Source organism: Liolophura sinensis, chromosome 6 (genome assembly GCF_032854445.1).
Source record: "Liolophura sinensis isolate JHLJ2023 chromosome 6, CUHK_Ljap_v2, whole genome shotgun sequence".
Taxonomy (NCBI): domain Eukaryota; kingdom Metazoa; phylum Mollusca; class Polyplacophora; order Chitonida; family Chitonidae; genus Liolophura; species Liolophura sinensis.
Window position 1 is genome coordinate 29,182,631 of NC_088300.1, and position 17,932 is coordinate 29,200,562.

The following is a 17,932-nucleotide window of genomic DNA, read 5'->3' on the forward strand; positions in this document are numbered from 1 at the left end:
ATATGTCGGTAACCAATAAGAACACGGCATGAAGCTGGGCTTTGAGAATACCAATAAAAGAATTATACAAATGCAAGGCTGGATCAGTACTGACTTGCTTGTGGACATAAGGCTTAACAACCAGTCCAAGCGTCCATGTATGATGCAACTGCAGTCACATTCAGCCTGTAAAAGACTGGCGTTGGAAAGTGTTAAGTGTGAATTTGCTACTATTTAAGCGTTTACATGAACACCCTTACTTGAACACCCTAACTGACCATATTTCATCGATTACATGTGACCATTTGTCAACTATCATACTGTTATCCTTGCTTTGGTTTTACTCTCAAAGATTTACTTTTTTTTATATGTAGACCATACGCAAATTCTGTGGCGCGTATCACAAACATTCTGTATGTTACTTTGTATCTATGAATCCATGAACCCATCCAAGATTTCCATGTCTTTTTAGAGACCTTTTACATTACCCTTCCTGAACAACAAGTAACTATATGGTGATCAAGATCGGGAAGGTTTTACTTGTAATCGTTTCCTTTCATCACATGGCAAGCAGGCGACAAGGGGTTATGATAAATAAGCAAAGTTAATCCGAAGAAACTCATTTCGACGATCTCAGCATAATGCTGAGTGGATCAAGTAGAAGAGGCTTTAAATCTTTACACTGTAATACTACTATAATGATATAAACTTGTTGTTATAGGGACGAATCAGAAATAATGAAGTCCCAAAGTCCCGTTATGCGTCTACAGAAACATCAACGTGCTACAAAGACGTTACACCTGGCACGCAGAATACAGCCAATACAACCGTTTCCTTTGGGTCGTTCACAAGTTGTGTAACCCAAATGAGCAGTTTTGCTCTTTGGAAACATAACCAGGGTGTGCACGATGTTCTTCTACTCACCAAGGTTTGTCGTTTGTCGGCGCAATTCTAATGCCTAAAAGTTATAGTATTGATCACTAATAATCAAAGATCGTTAACAGTTGTTTATGCCTGTGAAAGTATAATACCTTATTTCGGACTGGACAAACTGTACCGTGTTCTCTTTAGGCAGAACGTGGAACCTTCAAATGGGTCGGATAATGGGGTGTTATTAGTACATTCCATTAAATGGTCCAATGGCATAAACAGTCATGTAGCCTCAACTATGAAGTATCCATTTATTTTTCATTACCCGCTAATGGGTTTGGTGGTTTAGTTTAACACGATTGTGAACAAAGTCGTACAGCGTGTTTATCAGACTCGCGGCGCCTAGGTAGTGTACGGGAGCAGCCTGACCGCAGACAAAACGTCAGGCATTAAGATTGCAGTGATCGATAGTGATTCTCTGATGTGTGGGTGTCTCTGTCACCAGATAATCGCCACTGTCCAGGAGATTAACCTCTTTGGCCTTTGTCTCGCACTTGTTGTTTTATAATGTTTGATTGGCTAGCAAATATGCTTATCAAGTTCCACCTTTCTCATCTACCAAATGATCTCCCACAACAATGGCTCCCAATAATATATATATATATATATATATATATATATATATATATATATATATATATATATATATATATATATATATATATATATATATATATATATATATATACAGTTTCCATTTTGACTTCTTAATTTAATTGTTCTTCCTTGCACATCAGTATAGCGAGACGGTCTTGCATGTGACATGCTCATATCTCGCCTTGTAGCATTTATTAGATGCCATATGTTGTTTGACGATTTATGTGAACATCGCACGTTGTTACTACAAACACACGTTTTTCAACGACATTCCATCAAATGACCTGCTGACTTTAAACACCCCGTCTATAGCAAAGACTTTGAAAAAGATAACTCAAACTCGCTGGATTTAAAGGAAACCACAGACTCTCCAGATGGTACATCTTATCTAGACCTATATTTGTACAAAGTTCTTAGTTCTTTGGTAATTTGTGTTCAACATCGTTTAGAGAATTGGCTTTACGATCATTAACGCGGAACGCCCTTATTGGTTGACGGCTGGAATACGAATATCTGTTTCGACGCATAGATTCGCCCAATACGTCCGGATTGTCCAGAACAGGATTGTTAAAAATCTAGCCATCTGCTTCAAGATTGTGTTTAATTCCGCTTCGGCAGGGTTTAGGGGATTTATATGCATCGTGATCAATCGAATATCCACCTTGGAGATCTGAACAGCTGCAATCAAAGAGCAAATGTAACATATGCTTTTAATTAACGACAAATATTCAATCATCACGGTACACGATATGTTTACTGATTAAATGATGACTGACTATTGGTAAACGGTTGTGTGTTACGACGCCTAGATTTGTTCTCGACGCAACTGGTTGTTCTTTGCATGACAAATAAAATCATTGGCTTGAATACACTGTGCGCTGATTCGGCTGTGAATTCGACTAGCCTTATCTATTGCGGCCACTAACATGACACCCACGTTTCACTATCAACGAACAAACCCAGGAGCCGTGGAGACTGTCTTACTGCTGTGGTTATAATTTATGGAGTATTACTACATTGGAGGACAAAGAATGAAGCATTCTCTGAGAATAAATAAAACCTTCGTATAAAATTTCGTTAAGAAGTAAGAAAACTATGCAAGCGATTATGGAAGATTTTTGGCGTATAGTCGAATAGGACTTAAAACAGATCCTCATCTGGTGAAGAGACGTTTACTTTCTAATTGCTGAGATTTAATACTAACTTGTTGCTTTGATCAATTGCAGTGCAGTTTCTTGCATATAATATACATAACTTACAAGATTCTACTTAAACGAATGCCCGTAACTGGGCCAAAAAACGTGTAATTCTTGAATATTTATTGTACAGTGTCATAATTTCATCCATTACGTTGTTTCAAAGTTCCACAGGTATTTGTGCTAGTGGATGTTGCAGGCAATTGTCATACATTTCTAAAGAGGACCTCCATGGCTCAGTTGGTTAGCGCGCTAGTGCAGTATAATGACCCAGAGACCTCTCACCAATGCGGTCGCTGTGAGTTCAAGTCCAGCTCATGCTGGAAGTCAAATATTCTTGAGTACGGCGTAAAAATCAATCAATTAAATAAATAAATAGATTTCTAAATCAAGAATGTGTGTGATTTAAAATCCGTTTTATGCCAGCTGCCTAATGCTTCGTCTATGCTTTGGAAACGACATATGGGTTTAGTATTCTCTGACCAAGTATTGGTAGGTGAGAGTGCTAGTAGACCATGTGCAGTTTTCTCCACCCATAGAAACCTCTCTGCCGTCAAGTACGTGAGAAAGTCGTAAAATATCAGATAAATATTGAAATAAATAAATATGTAAGTAAATACACAAGAAAACAAATATGGTTTCTGAACCATTATTTTGATATCCCTGGTACCAAATATGGTAAATTTGGTTTTGTTAACCCCAAGGTATTTGAATTCTTTTCTCCAACTACTGGAAGATGATATTTTACGAATGTCGGATCTGTGCACACTTTCAGAATATGTGGTCATTTTTGATAACTGGATATAAGTAAAGGTTAATTCAGATGGCCCATCAGACTTAACAGCCATTCAGGGGGGATGGATATATAAATGTATAAATTAATAGAAGAATGAATGCATCAGCAAGTGAATAACTAATGGACCATTTAGACCATGATCTAAACACCAAAAACACCCTTCTAAACATTATACGAGAGATATGGTTAATATCTATCACTGGGGCCACATAAATCAGTATGGTCCATTACACTGATCACCCATTGGTGGTGAAAAGCAAAATGGATATATGCCAATATGAATGATCGAATAAAAGAATGAATAAACGAGTAAATGATGTATGAACTTTGTCAAATATACCAAATAAGTGGGATACACTTTTAAGTCGCCACCGTGAATGTGGTTCATAGATTCATAGATGTGGTTCCAGTATTAATTAACTAATGATTAACTTATCCGTTTCTGACAGCCGTATTTAAGAATATTTGACTCTTACGACGACGGTCATTTGGATGGGTGGAGGAGTCCAAAGTGCCCGAAATAAACCCCCGACCTTTGGTAAGTAAATGGCGAATTTTTTTACTTGTGATGCACAGATGTAATTGACCAATAAATAATATATTTGTTAGTTTAAAAGTGTGAAATTATTGACATTTACCACTATAATGGATTTTTGCAGCCCGTTATAGATCAGTGACTCAATCAACATGGGATTCCGTTTTCACACACATCACTTGTTTGCGATCAGCTTCTCACCATGTATTCCCAAAACGCCTGTACGTGCGTGTATACGCTAAATCATACGGCCTGTTTACATGTGGATGTCAAAGTTTCATTCTGCTTATACTCGATTTCTGTGAGTAGAATTTTACTGCTCAAGAGAATTCTTTGCTAATCTATGTCTATACTGATGCCAGTGACACACAGTAACAATGATGGTAAATGAACCAGATAATGCTAATCTATGTCTATACTGATGCCAGTGACACACAGTAACAATGATGGTAAATGAACCAGATAATGCTATACATAATTATTTATGTAAGATTTGACTTTTTGTCTTAAAAAACACCTTATTCTGCTCTCTGAATTTGGGTATTGATTTCCTCTACTGTAAGGTATTGTAGCAAGAGAAAACGTCAAAGCTATCATCTAATATCTTTATTCTGTATCAGGGAAAATCAGCTTATTTTCAATGTTCTTCAGGATTAAACGTTTCAAATTTTTGCCATGACCATCTGGGATGCGTAAAGAGTAAATCCTCGGTGACGACAAAAAGTAACATATTTTCTAATTAACAGAGAACTAAGAAGGCTATCATTTGGATTCGGAATATACATATATATAGAACACCCTTTCCATCCAGGGATCCGAAGTACTATATATATATAATTAAGAGTGTCATAGTACTCGAACAAAACATTACAAACCGCAGTCAAGTAATCGTACACGAAAATGAATTCAGCAATACTCCATTACATTAAAACATGGGTACTGAGACCTCTGGCTATTATTCTCTTTATGAGGACAGGCTTGTGCTAATTTACTAGAACTGGAAGAGCATGTATGCTCATGAATCAGTCAGTTCCTCTATATTACACAGGCAGAAAATTACCGTGTTGACCCCGTAAGGCACTCTTTACGATTGTGTATTTATTGGATTAGTGTTTTGCGCTGCACTCAGCAATCCTTCGCCTATATCACTGCGATATTATTTATTCGTGAAGGAAAGGACCACTATTCGGGAGTTGGATTGAAATAATGTCATTCTTGAAAAAGTTTTATAACATTATTGGTAAAATAGTTGTTAACAATTTTCAATATCTTGTTAAAGTTGACACAAAATTGTATATATATGAGATAAGATTTGAACCATCAAAGGTGTGGTGTCAGAGAAAGGGACGAATGGGCAACCACTTTCAGCATAAGGGAAAAGTGGTATTGGGTTTTGCAATGACTGAAAAGTATTGATGGCTAATTAGCTGAATGAACTCAAATATATAGTGCCAGATAATAGTATTTTGGTGAATGTTGAGCCTGAGGTAACCCTTGGCGTGACCAGGACAATACGCGCGCAATTATTGTAACTTCAGTGACTTGACCGAATTATGAGAAATGCGAAATAAAGACATCAACCCACATTCAAAAGTGTGTACTATGGGTCACGTGTACTCAAACAGACCCGTTCATTTGTCTGATAACATATATTTATAGAATTTTGCATGTAAGACATATTAGAGTCATGTGTAGTTTTATGAAAATATTCTCAAAGATTTCTGAATCTTGGATAATTATTTTGCTCCAGTTAAAATTTAGGTAATTTTTCAATTTTACTAAATAGAGACTTTGAACCTATGCTAATAAATTTTAGCAAAGTAAGGTTCACTTTGAATTAGAACCATCGACATGGCCAGCCAACATTAAATTGTACTTTCCAGAATCAAGTTATTCAGAGAAGAAAGCTTCACGTAATACTGCATTTTTATGTGGCAAATATGAATAAAAAAATGAAGTGAAGAACACAAATATAAAATGAAAATGACAGGGTTAAACAGAAAAGGATATACAGTTATGGTAAATACTGTAAACGGTCGTCAAGTTAAACGTTTGTCAGTCGCGACGAGGGAGATTGTAGATATTGTGTTCAGTTTGCTGTAAAGTTCTCAGGAACTTAACAATCAGGCAAACTTGTGATGTTGTGATATTGTTATTTATAGCCGGGTGGAAATGGGTGTATTAGCATAAGTAAGATCATCCCAGATATCATCGCCATATTGGATTGAGGGTCAGACAAAAGATACATTGGTATCTTCAACATTTGTTCTGATAAATGATCTTTTAATGCCACAAACATATTTTTTGTTGGTAGCATTTATAAGGTTTATATAAGTTTCGACATTTAGTTTAAAACGGCTGCTATAAGATAACGAGAGAATCTATGAAGTAAATCCCTGCAAATTCCCAAAATAATAACATTTCTGCCACTCTGTGACACATATTTTTGAACTGTAAATAAAAAAAATTAAAAAGAAAATTCTATATGTAATGCTGTCAACATGTCACTAACCATTACAGTAGATGATATGTATTTCTTAACACAACTTCTGGTTAATCGAATAACACAGGACTTTATTGGCTTTACTCGAGTGTTAACGACTGGAAATATTGTTTGGAATAAAACTATGCGCTTGAATTCTTGGTTTGGATTGTTGATTCATTCTCTGAACAAAAGGAACCGACACCCACAAACAACTACAGTCGTTATGCAATTCGGAAATTAGGACGTTTCTCAGTGATCATGTCAAAGTCGTGTTATTTTCCATAACTATCTATTAGACGTCCGCAAATTAAAAACACGACAAGTCAATTATAGCCCCTTATACCAGTGAGGTTTCTGGTGTTTTTCCTAACGCTTTTCTCCGGCAACTGTCAGATTTCACGGCTTCTTATGAATCAGTTTCGGCGACAGGGATATCGATTGTCATGAAGATGTCAAAGATGTATCAGATTTATAGAGCACTGGTCCGGTGGATAAGCGATGAGGTTTTTTGGATCGACTATACCGCTACGCCATGCGTTATGATGACACTCAAAGTATCATTTCACGTTGCTTCAACGTAGTTTTATTTGTGTGTAATCATGTTTGATGTGGCGTCTACACAGTTCCATCTTTATGACATCATACGATGGCGTCTATATGATGTCTACATGTACACATTCCTATTTTATTTATTTACTTATTTATTTATTTGATTAGTGTTTTACACCTTACTCAAGAAAATTTCACTTATGCAACGGTGATCACCATTATGCTGGCAGGGGGGGGGGGGCGTTCAGAACCCGGGAGAAACCCACGACCATCCGCAAGTTGCTGCAGACCTTCTCACGTACTGCTATGGAGGAAGCCAGCAAGAGGTGGACTTGAACCCACAGCGACCGCATTAGTGAAAGGCTTCAGGTTCATTGCACCGCGCTGGTTCGCTATGATCGACATGTAATTTTAGCTGTGTGTAAAATTACTTGACGTGGCCTCTACGCAGTTTTGCAAGTAATCATATTTAATGTGACCGTTGAACAATTTTATTTGTATGTATTTATATTTCACATGTACAGTGTGTCTTTCGACGTTTGCACTCTTATCATATTTTACATGGAATGTACACAATCTTTCTTGAATGTAATCCTAGCTCACGTGGCGTTCACACAATTTTACTTGTATTGTGTTTACAAATAGGCTTCCTTGCGACCATTCATATTTTACGTGGTGCCTACAAAGTGATACTTAATGGATGTGGCGTCTTATTTATTTTTTATTTGGGGGGGGAGGGGTGCGTCTACTCAAAGTTACTTTTATGTAACCATATTGGACGTGGCGGTAAAACAGTTTTACATGCATCTGAACATACTTGGTACGTCGTTTACAAAGCTTTACATGAATTTAATCGTATATTTGTCTTTTTTGCATTTCTTTTCATAGTTATTATATATTAAATGGGATCACTACTCGAGCATTGAGTAATTCTAGTAACATCTAATAAATTGCTATTGACATTGATCACTGCGTTTTCAGAAATTACTCAATATAACCATTTATATAAACGATTAAAATAAAACGCCGAAGTTAGCTGATAAGAGACCCAGTTTCACTGATTATACTTGTGACTTCATGCTACTGCCCCTTATATCCTGCACCGACGGTTTTATTACTCTCTCTTCATACCTGCCATTAGTTTCTGTACAGTTCTCCCTTATCACATCGTACTAAGTTGTTCTTACTTTAACATGTCAAGCTTCATATACGAATAAGAAAATAGTGTGTTCTTCCATGTTGTTTGTGCGCGCCGTTTGAGCATTAAATTGCATTAGGAAAATTGTAAGGGAGCCATTCAATTCTCGCTTTCTTTGGTATTATCTAGACGCTGAATGAAGAATTTACAACACTCATTGGTCTGGTCTGCTTTACTTGATCTGAATAGTTATTCTGTTAAGTTTAATCCTTTACCATTTTCATTAAATGCTTACGAATCTGATATTGCATGACTTAAGGGTTTGTCTGACGTATTTTACGTTCGTCTCATAATCCGCGTTAGAAAGTAAGGGTTAGGTACAAGGGACAGATATTTTAATCAAAGCATTTAGGTTTTACGTCGTACTCAAGAATATTTCAGGTGGGAGGATTATGGTGGGAGGAAACCGGGCAGAGCTCGGTGAAAACCTAAGACCATCCGCTGGTTTCTGGCAGACCTTCCCACGCACGGCCGGAAGCCAGCCCGAGCTGGACTTTGGTGAGAGGCTCCTGGACCATTACGAGTTACAAACACGACCTTGATCTTTAAATTATCTAGGGGCAATACAACCATGGTACAATTTTAATGTCACCGTTATTTTATATGGGTTTGCCAGCAACCTGCGTGCTCTTCTCGGTTCCCTCTCACCATAATGCTGGCCGCCGTCGTATAAGTGAAATATTCTTGAGTACGGCGTAAAACACCAATCAATCAAATAAATAAATAAATATTTTATATGAAAAGGTGCAATAAAAGCAAAGATACGTTTGTGCCTTTTCTTGTTTTGTAATACAATATTAATAATTTATTTATTTTTTGTTTCATTGGTGTTTTGCGTCACACTCAAAAATATTCACTTATACGACGTCGGCCAGCTTTATAGTGGAGGAAACCCACGACCATCCGCATGTTACTGGCGGTGGTTTGTGTTATACGAATTGGCTTTGTGATCATTGACCCGGAAAGTCTTTATTGGTTGACGGTTGGTATACGAATGTCTGTTTCGATTCATAGATTAGCACTACAAGCACGGCGTAATGACTCATGAGCCTTTCGCCAATGCGATCATGCTGGCCTCTCCGGCCGTAAGTGGAAATGCCCCTCGGCAACCTGCGGATGGTTGTGGGTTTCTCCGGTTTCCTCGCACCGTAATGCTGGCCGCTGTCGTATGAGTGAAATATTCTTGAGTACGGCGTAAAAACAAAATAATAAAAAATAATAATAAAATAAATCAAATAAATAATTAAATACTACCTCTGAATTCGAACTATTTCGAATTATGGCAAGGCGAGGGCGACTGCATTATTTTCTCTGCCCATAAACCAGACGGCCTTTGCATTCATAATATCTGTAGTATTCACTATGACATAAAACACGAATTAAATTAATGAAGGTAATACAAACGCCATACTGAAAATTCCTGTGAAGCCGTGTTGTTGAGCCCATGCCCATGTCTGCTGTTAAGAGGGCTGTTGTGCCATGTGCAGGGTACTTTATGTTCCTCTTGGGTAGCAGATCGGGCAAAGGTGCACTTAGCCTTAGAAGTCTGCCTTTTAGTCTTTTTGTGAGATCTTAATGTGAAATTCGATACATCATCTGTAATGAAAACAATATGTTACTACATCCAACGGCGGATGTGTTTCCGAAAGTTAGTCCTTTTTTTTTAGTCAGTTTTATTTGACCCAATTTCCGATTCAGGGCCCTTCATATCCTGCGCGGGAACGTTCCGTCTTCTGGCATCGGCTTTTTCTTCTCAAGTATAATCAATGAGGCGAGTGAGAAACAATTAATTATACCTTATCCATCCTAAGAGTGGAGGTCTCCGTGTCGTGGAGAGGGGCTGGCGAGGCGCTGAGTTGTGCAAGCCTCTGGTCCCTTGGAAGGCCGCCATTGAGTTGACCTTTCTCTATCAGATCAATCAGTTGCACAGGCGTTCTTCCCCCGACCACCTTATATTCAGTGCATTTCTTTCTTGCTCTTTCTGACATAAAATTACTCATCGTAATGGATTAAAGAATCAGGATGGGCTTCTGGGTTCAAAAGATCGTCGGATTTTAGAGGGTGAGAGCCTTGTTTCGTAATTCCTTGTCGACATGTTATTTTGGATGTTCAAAAGTTAAATTTATTACTTTTTAAGGTACTGTATAGTTTTTATAAAAGGCACAGATATAACAGATCGTACAATAGACCTGGAAAATAGAGAGAATTTTGTTATAGATGAGATGATAAATATGCATGCTGAGTATATATAATACTATTGCAAATCTTTAGCATAAAATCAGCAACTTGTGAGTTTATGCATAGAGAAGATAAAGGCAATACATCTTTCTTTGTTTGTCACTTTTTCCAATTCCATTTGCACTTCATTCCGATCAATCAAACAAATGTTCACAGGTACGCCATCGCAAACACCACTGCGTTTCACGGCTTGAATAGAAATAGATAGGGTGCAGTGTCTTGAAACGTTTTCTCTGTATTTATTTATTTAATCATTTCACTCCCTTTTTTGTTGTTTAACGCTGCATGTTTTAAGCAGACGACGCACCTGTGGCCGTTTTCACAGTCTAACATTCGTTGATACTCAGTGGTGTTTTACAAATATTGGTGTAAATCTGTACCAGTGCGTCACGAGTTCGTCAGTAAAACCTTACCGCCATCGTATAAGAGGAAACGTCTTGAGCAGGGTGTAAATAAATTAGCACTGTACTTAGGAAGTTTCCACTTATATGACAAGTGTAATATAAACTGGGTTATGGGTGGAGGAAACCGAAGTGTAAATATTAATCTCACCGACATTTACCAAGTAGGCCTACCTGACAAATCTTTTGGCTTAATATAGTTTTTAGAATGAAGAAAAAAATAGCAGACTATCGGATTTAAACTCTGACTGTAATTGGTGAGAAACCACAGTGGACTATAACTGCAAAACTTGGCACCAAAACTGTAAGTTTGAAATACATGGATATACTATGTATACTTGAGTAAATGATACAGTCGTAATTTTGCACACGATATCAACATATGCCAACTCCAGATTGTTGTCCCAAATGAGCCGTTGGTTGCACTAGCGTATGAATTTATTGATATTTAATTTACGCACTACAGAAGTATTCTATTGTGCTGGTTCATTGGTGGAGACAATGGCGACATGGCCCTGACACACTCCATGATTGTATTGTCCTGTGACCTAGAAATTTTCGCCATTGTCCTTAACCTTTCTAAGAAACACACACACAGGGACTACACGAAGGCTAATTAGGAGAATTGAATGTGTAAACTGTCAGTGTCATTCTGTTGTAAACTTTGATCTACGCTGATAATGGGTCGCTCTGATATCAGCAGCTGTTAGTACAATACCAGTTCTTCCGAAAGGTGTAAGCTATGAATATTAGATGCGACTGGTGTATTAGGACAAAATGTCGACTATCCTTGTCTTGAAAATGAAGCCGGCAAAATTAATACAAAAGGACAGGTGATGGTTGCTCTTCCCTACTGACACATTACATCTGCAGGTGATTTCAAACTGGAGAGAGTAGGCTTAAAGAGAGTAATTAAGGTCTCACGTTCAGGACCTGTGTGAATCTTACAATAAAATCTGTTTCAGAACATACATGAAAAAGAAACTTTGAATAAATCGAACACGCCTCCAGTAATGTCAAAAAGAAGAGACAGAATACTGTTGAAACAACTGTAAATGGGGATTTCTTAATTTGTCATAAAAGTTGCTCCCCCGATTTTGTCATTGTGTTTTTGGCCAAGCAATTTTCCATTCATGTATGACTTGCGAGATCTGGGCGACGCTTGGCAAGAAAGCTCAGCTCTGCGCTTTGACCAGTAGTCTTATATAATCATGGAAAATCAGGAAACTATTTCAAGCAACGTCTCTCCGATTAGAGAATATGGCGTGACCACGTCTGTTACAATTACTCCAACTTCCATCAACGGCTTGGGAAGTCATGGATGTTTTCTAAGGCTGGCATCAAATGTACGCTTCCAATGGCCCTAAGGGACATCATTTTAGGATAAGATTTCAACAAAGGGGATCAAACATGCAAATAAACCGGTGGAAATCTTTTTGTAATACGTGTAGTTATCACAATTATGACCTGTGGGAGCGATACGAGCCATGTTGTTGGCACCATTCCCATTGCTTAGGCTGAAAATTAATTGACTTTATATGAAAGTTAATAAAACTGGTGTGAAAAAGCGGCAAGTTGCAAATTACTTCGGAGGACAGTAAAGGACACATTTTATAAATAGAGATTTACCAAAAAATATTGCCTCACTGGTACATATTTAATCTTTTCTGTTTTCCGTTATGATACTTGCATTGCTTTTGCACATTGTGATTATTGTAAAGATCTGAATAATAAAACTAGTATATAAATAATTTAAAGTAACAATACTTGAAACACAAATGCGGGGGAGGATGGTTTGGTAATTTTTTTTTGTTCTTTTATTTCAGGAAACATATGCTGTGCGGTCGTTTTACGCGTTTTGCCAACTCGCCAAGTTTAATTTTACCGCTAAAAAGACCACAGTTGATCAAATTACATTTCAAATGACACAGCTGTACGAATAGTGATTAAATTTTTTATGTTTAAATTTTCCGCGAGAGAAATAAAAGGTTTTGAAACATCGTAATATTCAACACGATTTTCCAGTGCCCAGCCATCTTTAAGGCTTGTGTGGATTAAATGGTTTCCGAAAGGCAGTTCGATAATAAGTTATACATTAATAAATATAATATTATAAATTGGGTTATAAATATACAGGAAACTCTGAACAAGGGCGATACAAAAGAACAAATGTTCAGTGAAAAAGGATGTATTCAAGACTTTACGAGTGAATAAAACAACGTTATGTAGCGACCAAATGACTTTTGCTTTGATCAGAGCTGGAGCTCGATGCTCCGTTCGCGTTTTTATAATTGTTACTGTTTCTGTTTCACACGCTAAAATTTCTTTGCTTATTTATTAGACTGGTGTTTTACGCCGTATTCAAGAATATTTCGACGGCTGGCAGCACTATGGTGAGAGGAAACCAGCCAGATCCCGGTGGAAACCCACGACCATGCGCGAGTTGCTTGCAGACCTTCCCACGTACGGCCGTAGAAGAAGCCAGCATGAGCTGGACTTGAACTCACAGCGACCGCATTGGAGAGTGGCTCTTGGGCCCATAACGTAGAAGAGCTACCTTATACAGCTAAGTACAATGACGCGTAGTTCAGGGCCTGTGCTATTAAGTCTAGAGCTCAACTACGGAAGCACACATTGTTTGGAATCTATTTCGTTGTTGCGTTCGAGATTCAAGAATAGCTCTGACATTTGAGATATAGTTTACCAAATGCCTAAGCAATGGGAATCATCTCCAGGAATAGAATAAGCGGTTGATATATTTGAATTATGTTAATATTTGCTAATCTTACAAAGCACAGGTCACAGCGGCAATACTGTTACATTAAAGCATATCTTCATCAGAAGAACTTGTCATATTATGCTGAAGTTAAAACTTCGTCAACATAACTTTGAAACTTATAGATAAATGTCTAACACCTCTTCCTTTTATGTGCGTACGCGGGAAGCTCTGCAGCAACCTGCGGAAGGTCGTGGGTTTCCTCCGGGCTGAATTATTTTTGAGTACGACGTAAAACACCAATCAAATATAGAAAGAAAGAAACAGATGTATTTAAGACAAGAATAGTCAAACAAATCCCCACCCTCCTCCACGAGAAGAAGAGGGGCATGAGGTAGACTTGAACTCACAACGACCACATTAGTGGTAGGCTCCTGGATCATTGTGTCGCACTGACAAGCTAACCACCTTGGCCACGGAGGCTCCAATACACCAGTTTAACGTCTTACACTTAGCAAACGAGTTGCAGGTAAGGCGTATGAATTCACAGAAACCAGGATAGGAATCTTTGGAATCTGTCTAAAGCAGCGTTGCTTATGAAACTCATCTGTTAGACGGACATAACGCGTGCCAAGACATACAGCAGTATCTTTCCCAGGACTCACGCCTACGATAAGCTAGACAAGGATATAATTATGTCATTTGGACTCTGATGGAAACTATAATATACCTTCAAGTGTGAGATCTCCATGGAATACAGGCCAAGGCATTTTTCCTACGTTAGTTTAATAATCCCATTAATTCAATCCAGATTGGAAACGCGTTGGCCCAGAGCTTTTCTGACTTGGTTACAATCATAGTCAAACATAGTGAAACCTGTCATTGGTCAAACCGACGGTTTCCATGTAATACATTACCTATGTGCCCGAGCTATTATGACAATTCCTCGGAGAACGTTGAAGCTGGAAAACAATATCCGAGAAGATGTTATTATTCTTCTGTGTCCCAAGAGAGCTCTGTTTGATGCGAAGGCGCAAAGCAAGAGAGAAGCGATTGCTATTCACATGATATATACCCTGGCCTCAAGGTCAAGTCCGCGCAATAGTGACAATATAAAATCATTTGATTACTCGACAGAGCCTTGGCTGTAGAGGACGGAGTTCCACCATCCACACAGCCATTTATGATTTATTCGGGCTGATCCTACATCGATCCTGCACTAATACCAGATCTAAAAGGATTACTCCAGAGACTGACCTAGCAGAAACGGTTCTTGGCACATTATCAGACGTGTATGCTGGGGAAAAGGTATTCAAGAACAGGCTAAAAACTGAGAGCTATTCAGTCCCACTTCTACATGATATGCTGCTTTCACTTCAAATCGTCAGTCTGTAACGAGCCATTAAATACAATATGTACATGTGCCTTTGGAGGCATGTGTAACAAAGTGGAGAGTAAAGCCAAAGGCACATAGGAGGAGGGCATTTGTTGACTTGGGATAAACGTCGGTTGAGAGAGATCTCGCCATTTTGCCGGCTGATAATGAAAATCCGATATTAAGCTCATCTGAGATCATAGGCACTTAAGTGGTGAAAAATTGGTGTTTTCCGGGGTGTCCGCTGAAGAGTTCCCGGGGCGTGTTTTACTTATAGCCTAGGATGTGCAAACAACCGGTAGTAGAGGCGATGTACATCGCCCGGTCCCCTAAAGAGTTTCCCCACTGCTCTCATCATTTGGAATATATATGGTGATTTTGGAATAGAGCTCATATAAGGTGAAATCTCGCTTCTGAAATTTTCCTCTTAGTGAAGGGCTGGTACGTGACCACGAGATCTCGCCTTCCATGAATTCTATCCCGTAATTTCTGACCGCATGCAGCGTATAAGAATTTACTGCTCCTAAAACTATACTTTATGTCACAGAGTGTTACCTTCAGTGTATTTCCAAAGCAAACTGTAAAAAAGGCCATAGTATATAGCAGTCTTGAAGAGATTAGATTTTCTTCACAATAGCACGATTACACCAAATTATCCTACAAAACGCCTCGAAGAGCAGCTATAAATTAGTGTAAGTATAGTAAAACTACTGGTGTAAGCATTACGGCTTGCACACCGTGTGACCCCCCAGACGGTCATCTTAGCCCTACTCATTCCTTGGCCTAGCAACTAATTCGTGCCCAGTTGATTCCGAGATTAAGTCCTATGCAGCTCAACCCAGCTTGTAGACCATCCCAGCTACTGTATACACGGTGACAGGTAAAAATCTTTGTTTCTGAGGAATTTAATGGTTAACCGAAATTCAACTGATCACTACATTCTTTGGAAATTCCGTAAAGGTACCACTACGACGTATATGAATGATAATATTTTCAAGAACATTTACAAAATGGACATGATCTTCTACTTTTTGCCAATAGGTATTAATGCTGTAACTAAAAACTTTTTAAGCATTTCGTATTACTGGTTCAGTTTGCTTTTAAACATATGGTGCAGACTCATGAAAATGTCCCATTTCCTCTCATAATTACATGTAGCATGTCCATGTAATTAGTTGGCACCCTGTCAGGTCCGCCATTCCGTCATATAAGTATTTCGAACTTTTTTGAAAACGTTTCATCGTATTAAGTTAAAATTTAGTACGGTACATATCTTAATCAAGTTACAGCTCAAGCTAGAGTTTTAAACCCCTATGCTCAATTTAGACTAAATAATGGCCAGTACGAAGTTTACCAGTTTTCTGGCCCTTTTTTAAAACTGGTTTAAGTTAAAGATCAAGCTCTAAGTACGGGCTTAAATTATGCCTATTTTCGTCAAATTTTGATCTTTTGGACAGTTTTGGGTACTATATAAATTCTAACTTGGTACATTCCTTCAGACTGACAAGTTGCAGATCTAGTTCAAATTTGAGACCCTTACATCCAATTTGGACAAAATGATTTGGCCGCTTTTTGTTCAGATTTTGACCTGAGCAGTTTTCCCTACTTTTTCAAAAAGGCTCAACGAATTAAATTAGAAGGAGATAAACGACTTCACTGTGATGACTTAGAGATCAAATTCCATTGTTTCGTCGATTTTCAGCAAAATGTTGGCTGTTTTTGACCTGTTGTTGACTTTGACAAACTCATTATTCTGATGGCTCAGTCCAATGGTGTACAGGCATAGCCTTCTCCATACTTGCAGAATGTTTATTGTCACAGACAGGTTGTGCATGGCTGGAAACCTTGTGATCTATGCACAGCGGATCAGTTTCCTACTTGTGTAAGCACTGAATATACCACAGTGTACTTTGTTCAAAGCTTGTAGGACGATCGGGAATGCATGTTTTCTGTGTTATCCGATTTTTGTTGAACTCCTTACACAATAACTTTCCATTTTCATTAGGGCAGTAAGGCTTATTGCCCCTTATCCTTATGGTGCCCTTGTCGGGTATATCTACATGGAGAAGGGTGGGGATTTACTCTGACCATAACAGACTCCTAGATCCATAAACTAGAAGACTTTAGAGTATGAAAACACCAATGACTCTGGGTAGCAATCGCCATCTCAGTAAGGCGCCATGTTAAGCCAGTGAAACGCATTTAAATTTTGCAACAAATATCATGGCAAGTTTTTACTGATGGGTAAATATTCAATAACTGTACAAATTGTTCTGCTGCTTACATGATATGCATAATACCGACAATGCAGTTTGATGACTGTATGACTGTTATATATAAAGGTTATACGGCAGTATCCCTAAAGACAAGAGTACTCAGTATTATGTCACAACCATTAGCTATGCCCCGGTACACAGGAAAGCTGTCACTAGAGTACACATACCGCATATAAAACATCCAGTTATAAATATCAGGGTGCTAGCTGTCACTAGAGTACACATACCGCATATAAAACATCCAATTATAAATATCAGGGTGCTAAAATATTAGCAAACCCCATCTGAAATCCACACTGGCTTTAACATTTCGGCAAACAATGCGTTTAAACCATGTGTATATTATTACCAGAAACAATGTACACAATGAATTGTTGCCATGCGCTGTGTTATGTGTAAATGGGCGGAAGTCTGCATTGCGAAATAAATAACCAATATGCATTATAGTTCCAACTTATCGTAGTTGACATAGGCGTTGACATAGACAGACACCACTTTCTAGAAGCGCCCGTTGAGAATCCAGAGACATGAATGGCGGAATGACACGGATTCCACCATCTATTGTCGCTTTTACCAATCAGGAATTAGCCGTCTCAGAGGCATCTAGCCTCTTTCTGCTGATTCAAGAGACTGACGGCAGTTAGCTCATTATATAACCAGA

General features: G+C 38.2%; 1 protein-coding gene across 1 annotated transcript in view; it reads left to right on the forward strand.

The window, feature by feature from the left end:
- The first annotated feature begins 3,947 nt into the window (after positions 1-3,947).
- Positions 3,948-17,932, forward strand: part of LOC135468486 (neuropeptide prohormone-4-like) — a 63,578-nt gene continuing 49,593 nt past the window's right edge. Inside the window, exon 1 of the mRNA XM_064746769.1 lies at positions 3,948-4,036. The gene's annotated coding sequence lies outside the window, so the exon portion shown is untranslated. The remainder of the gene's footprint in view (positions 4,037-17,932) is intronic.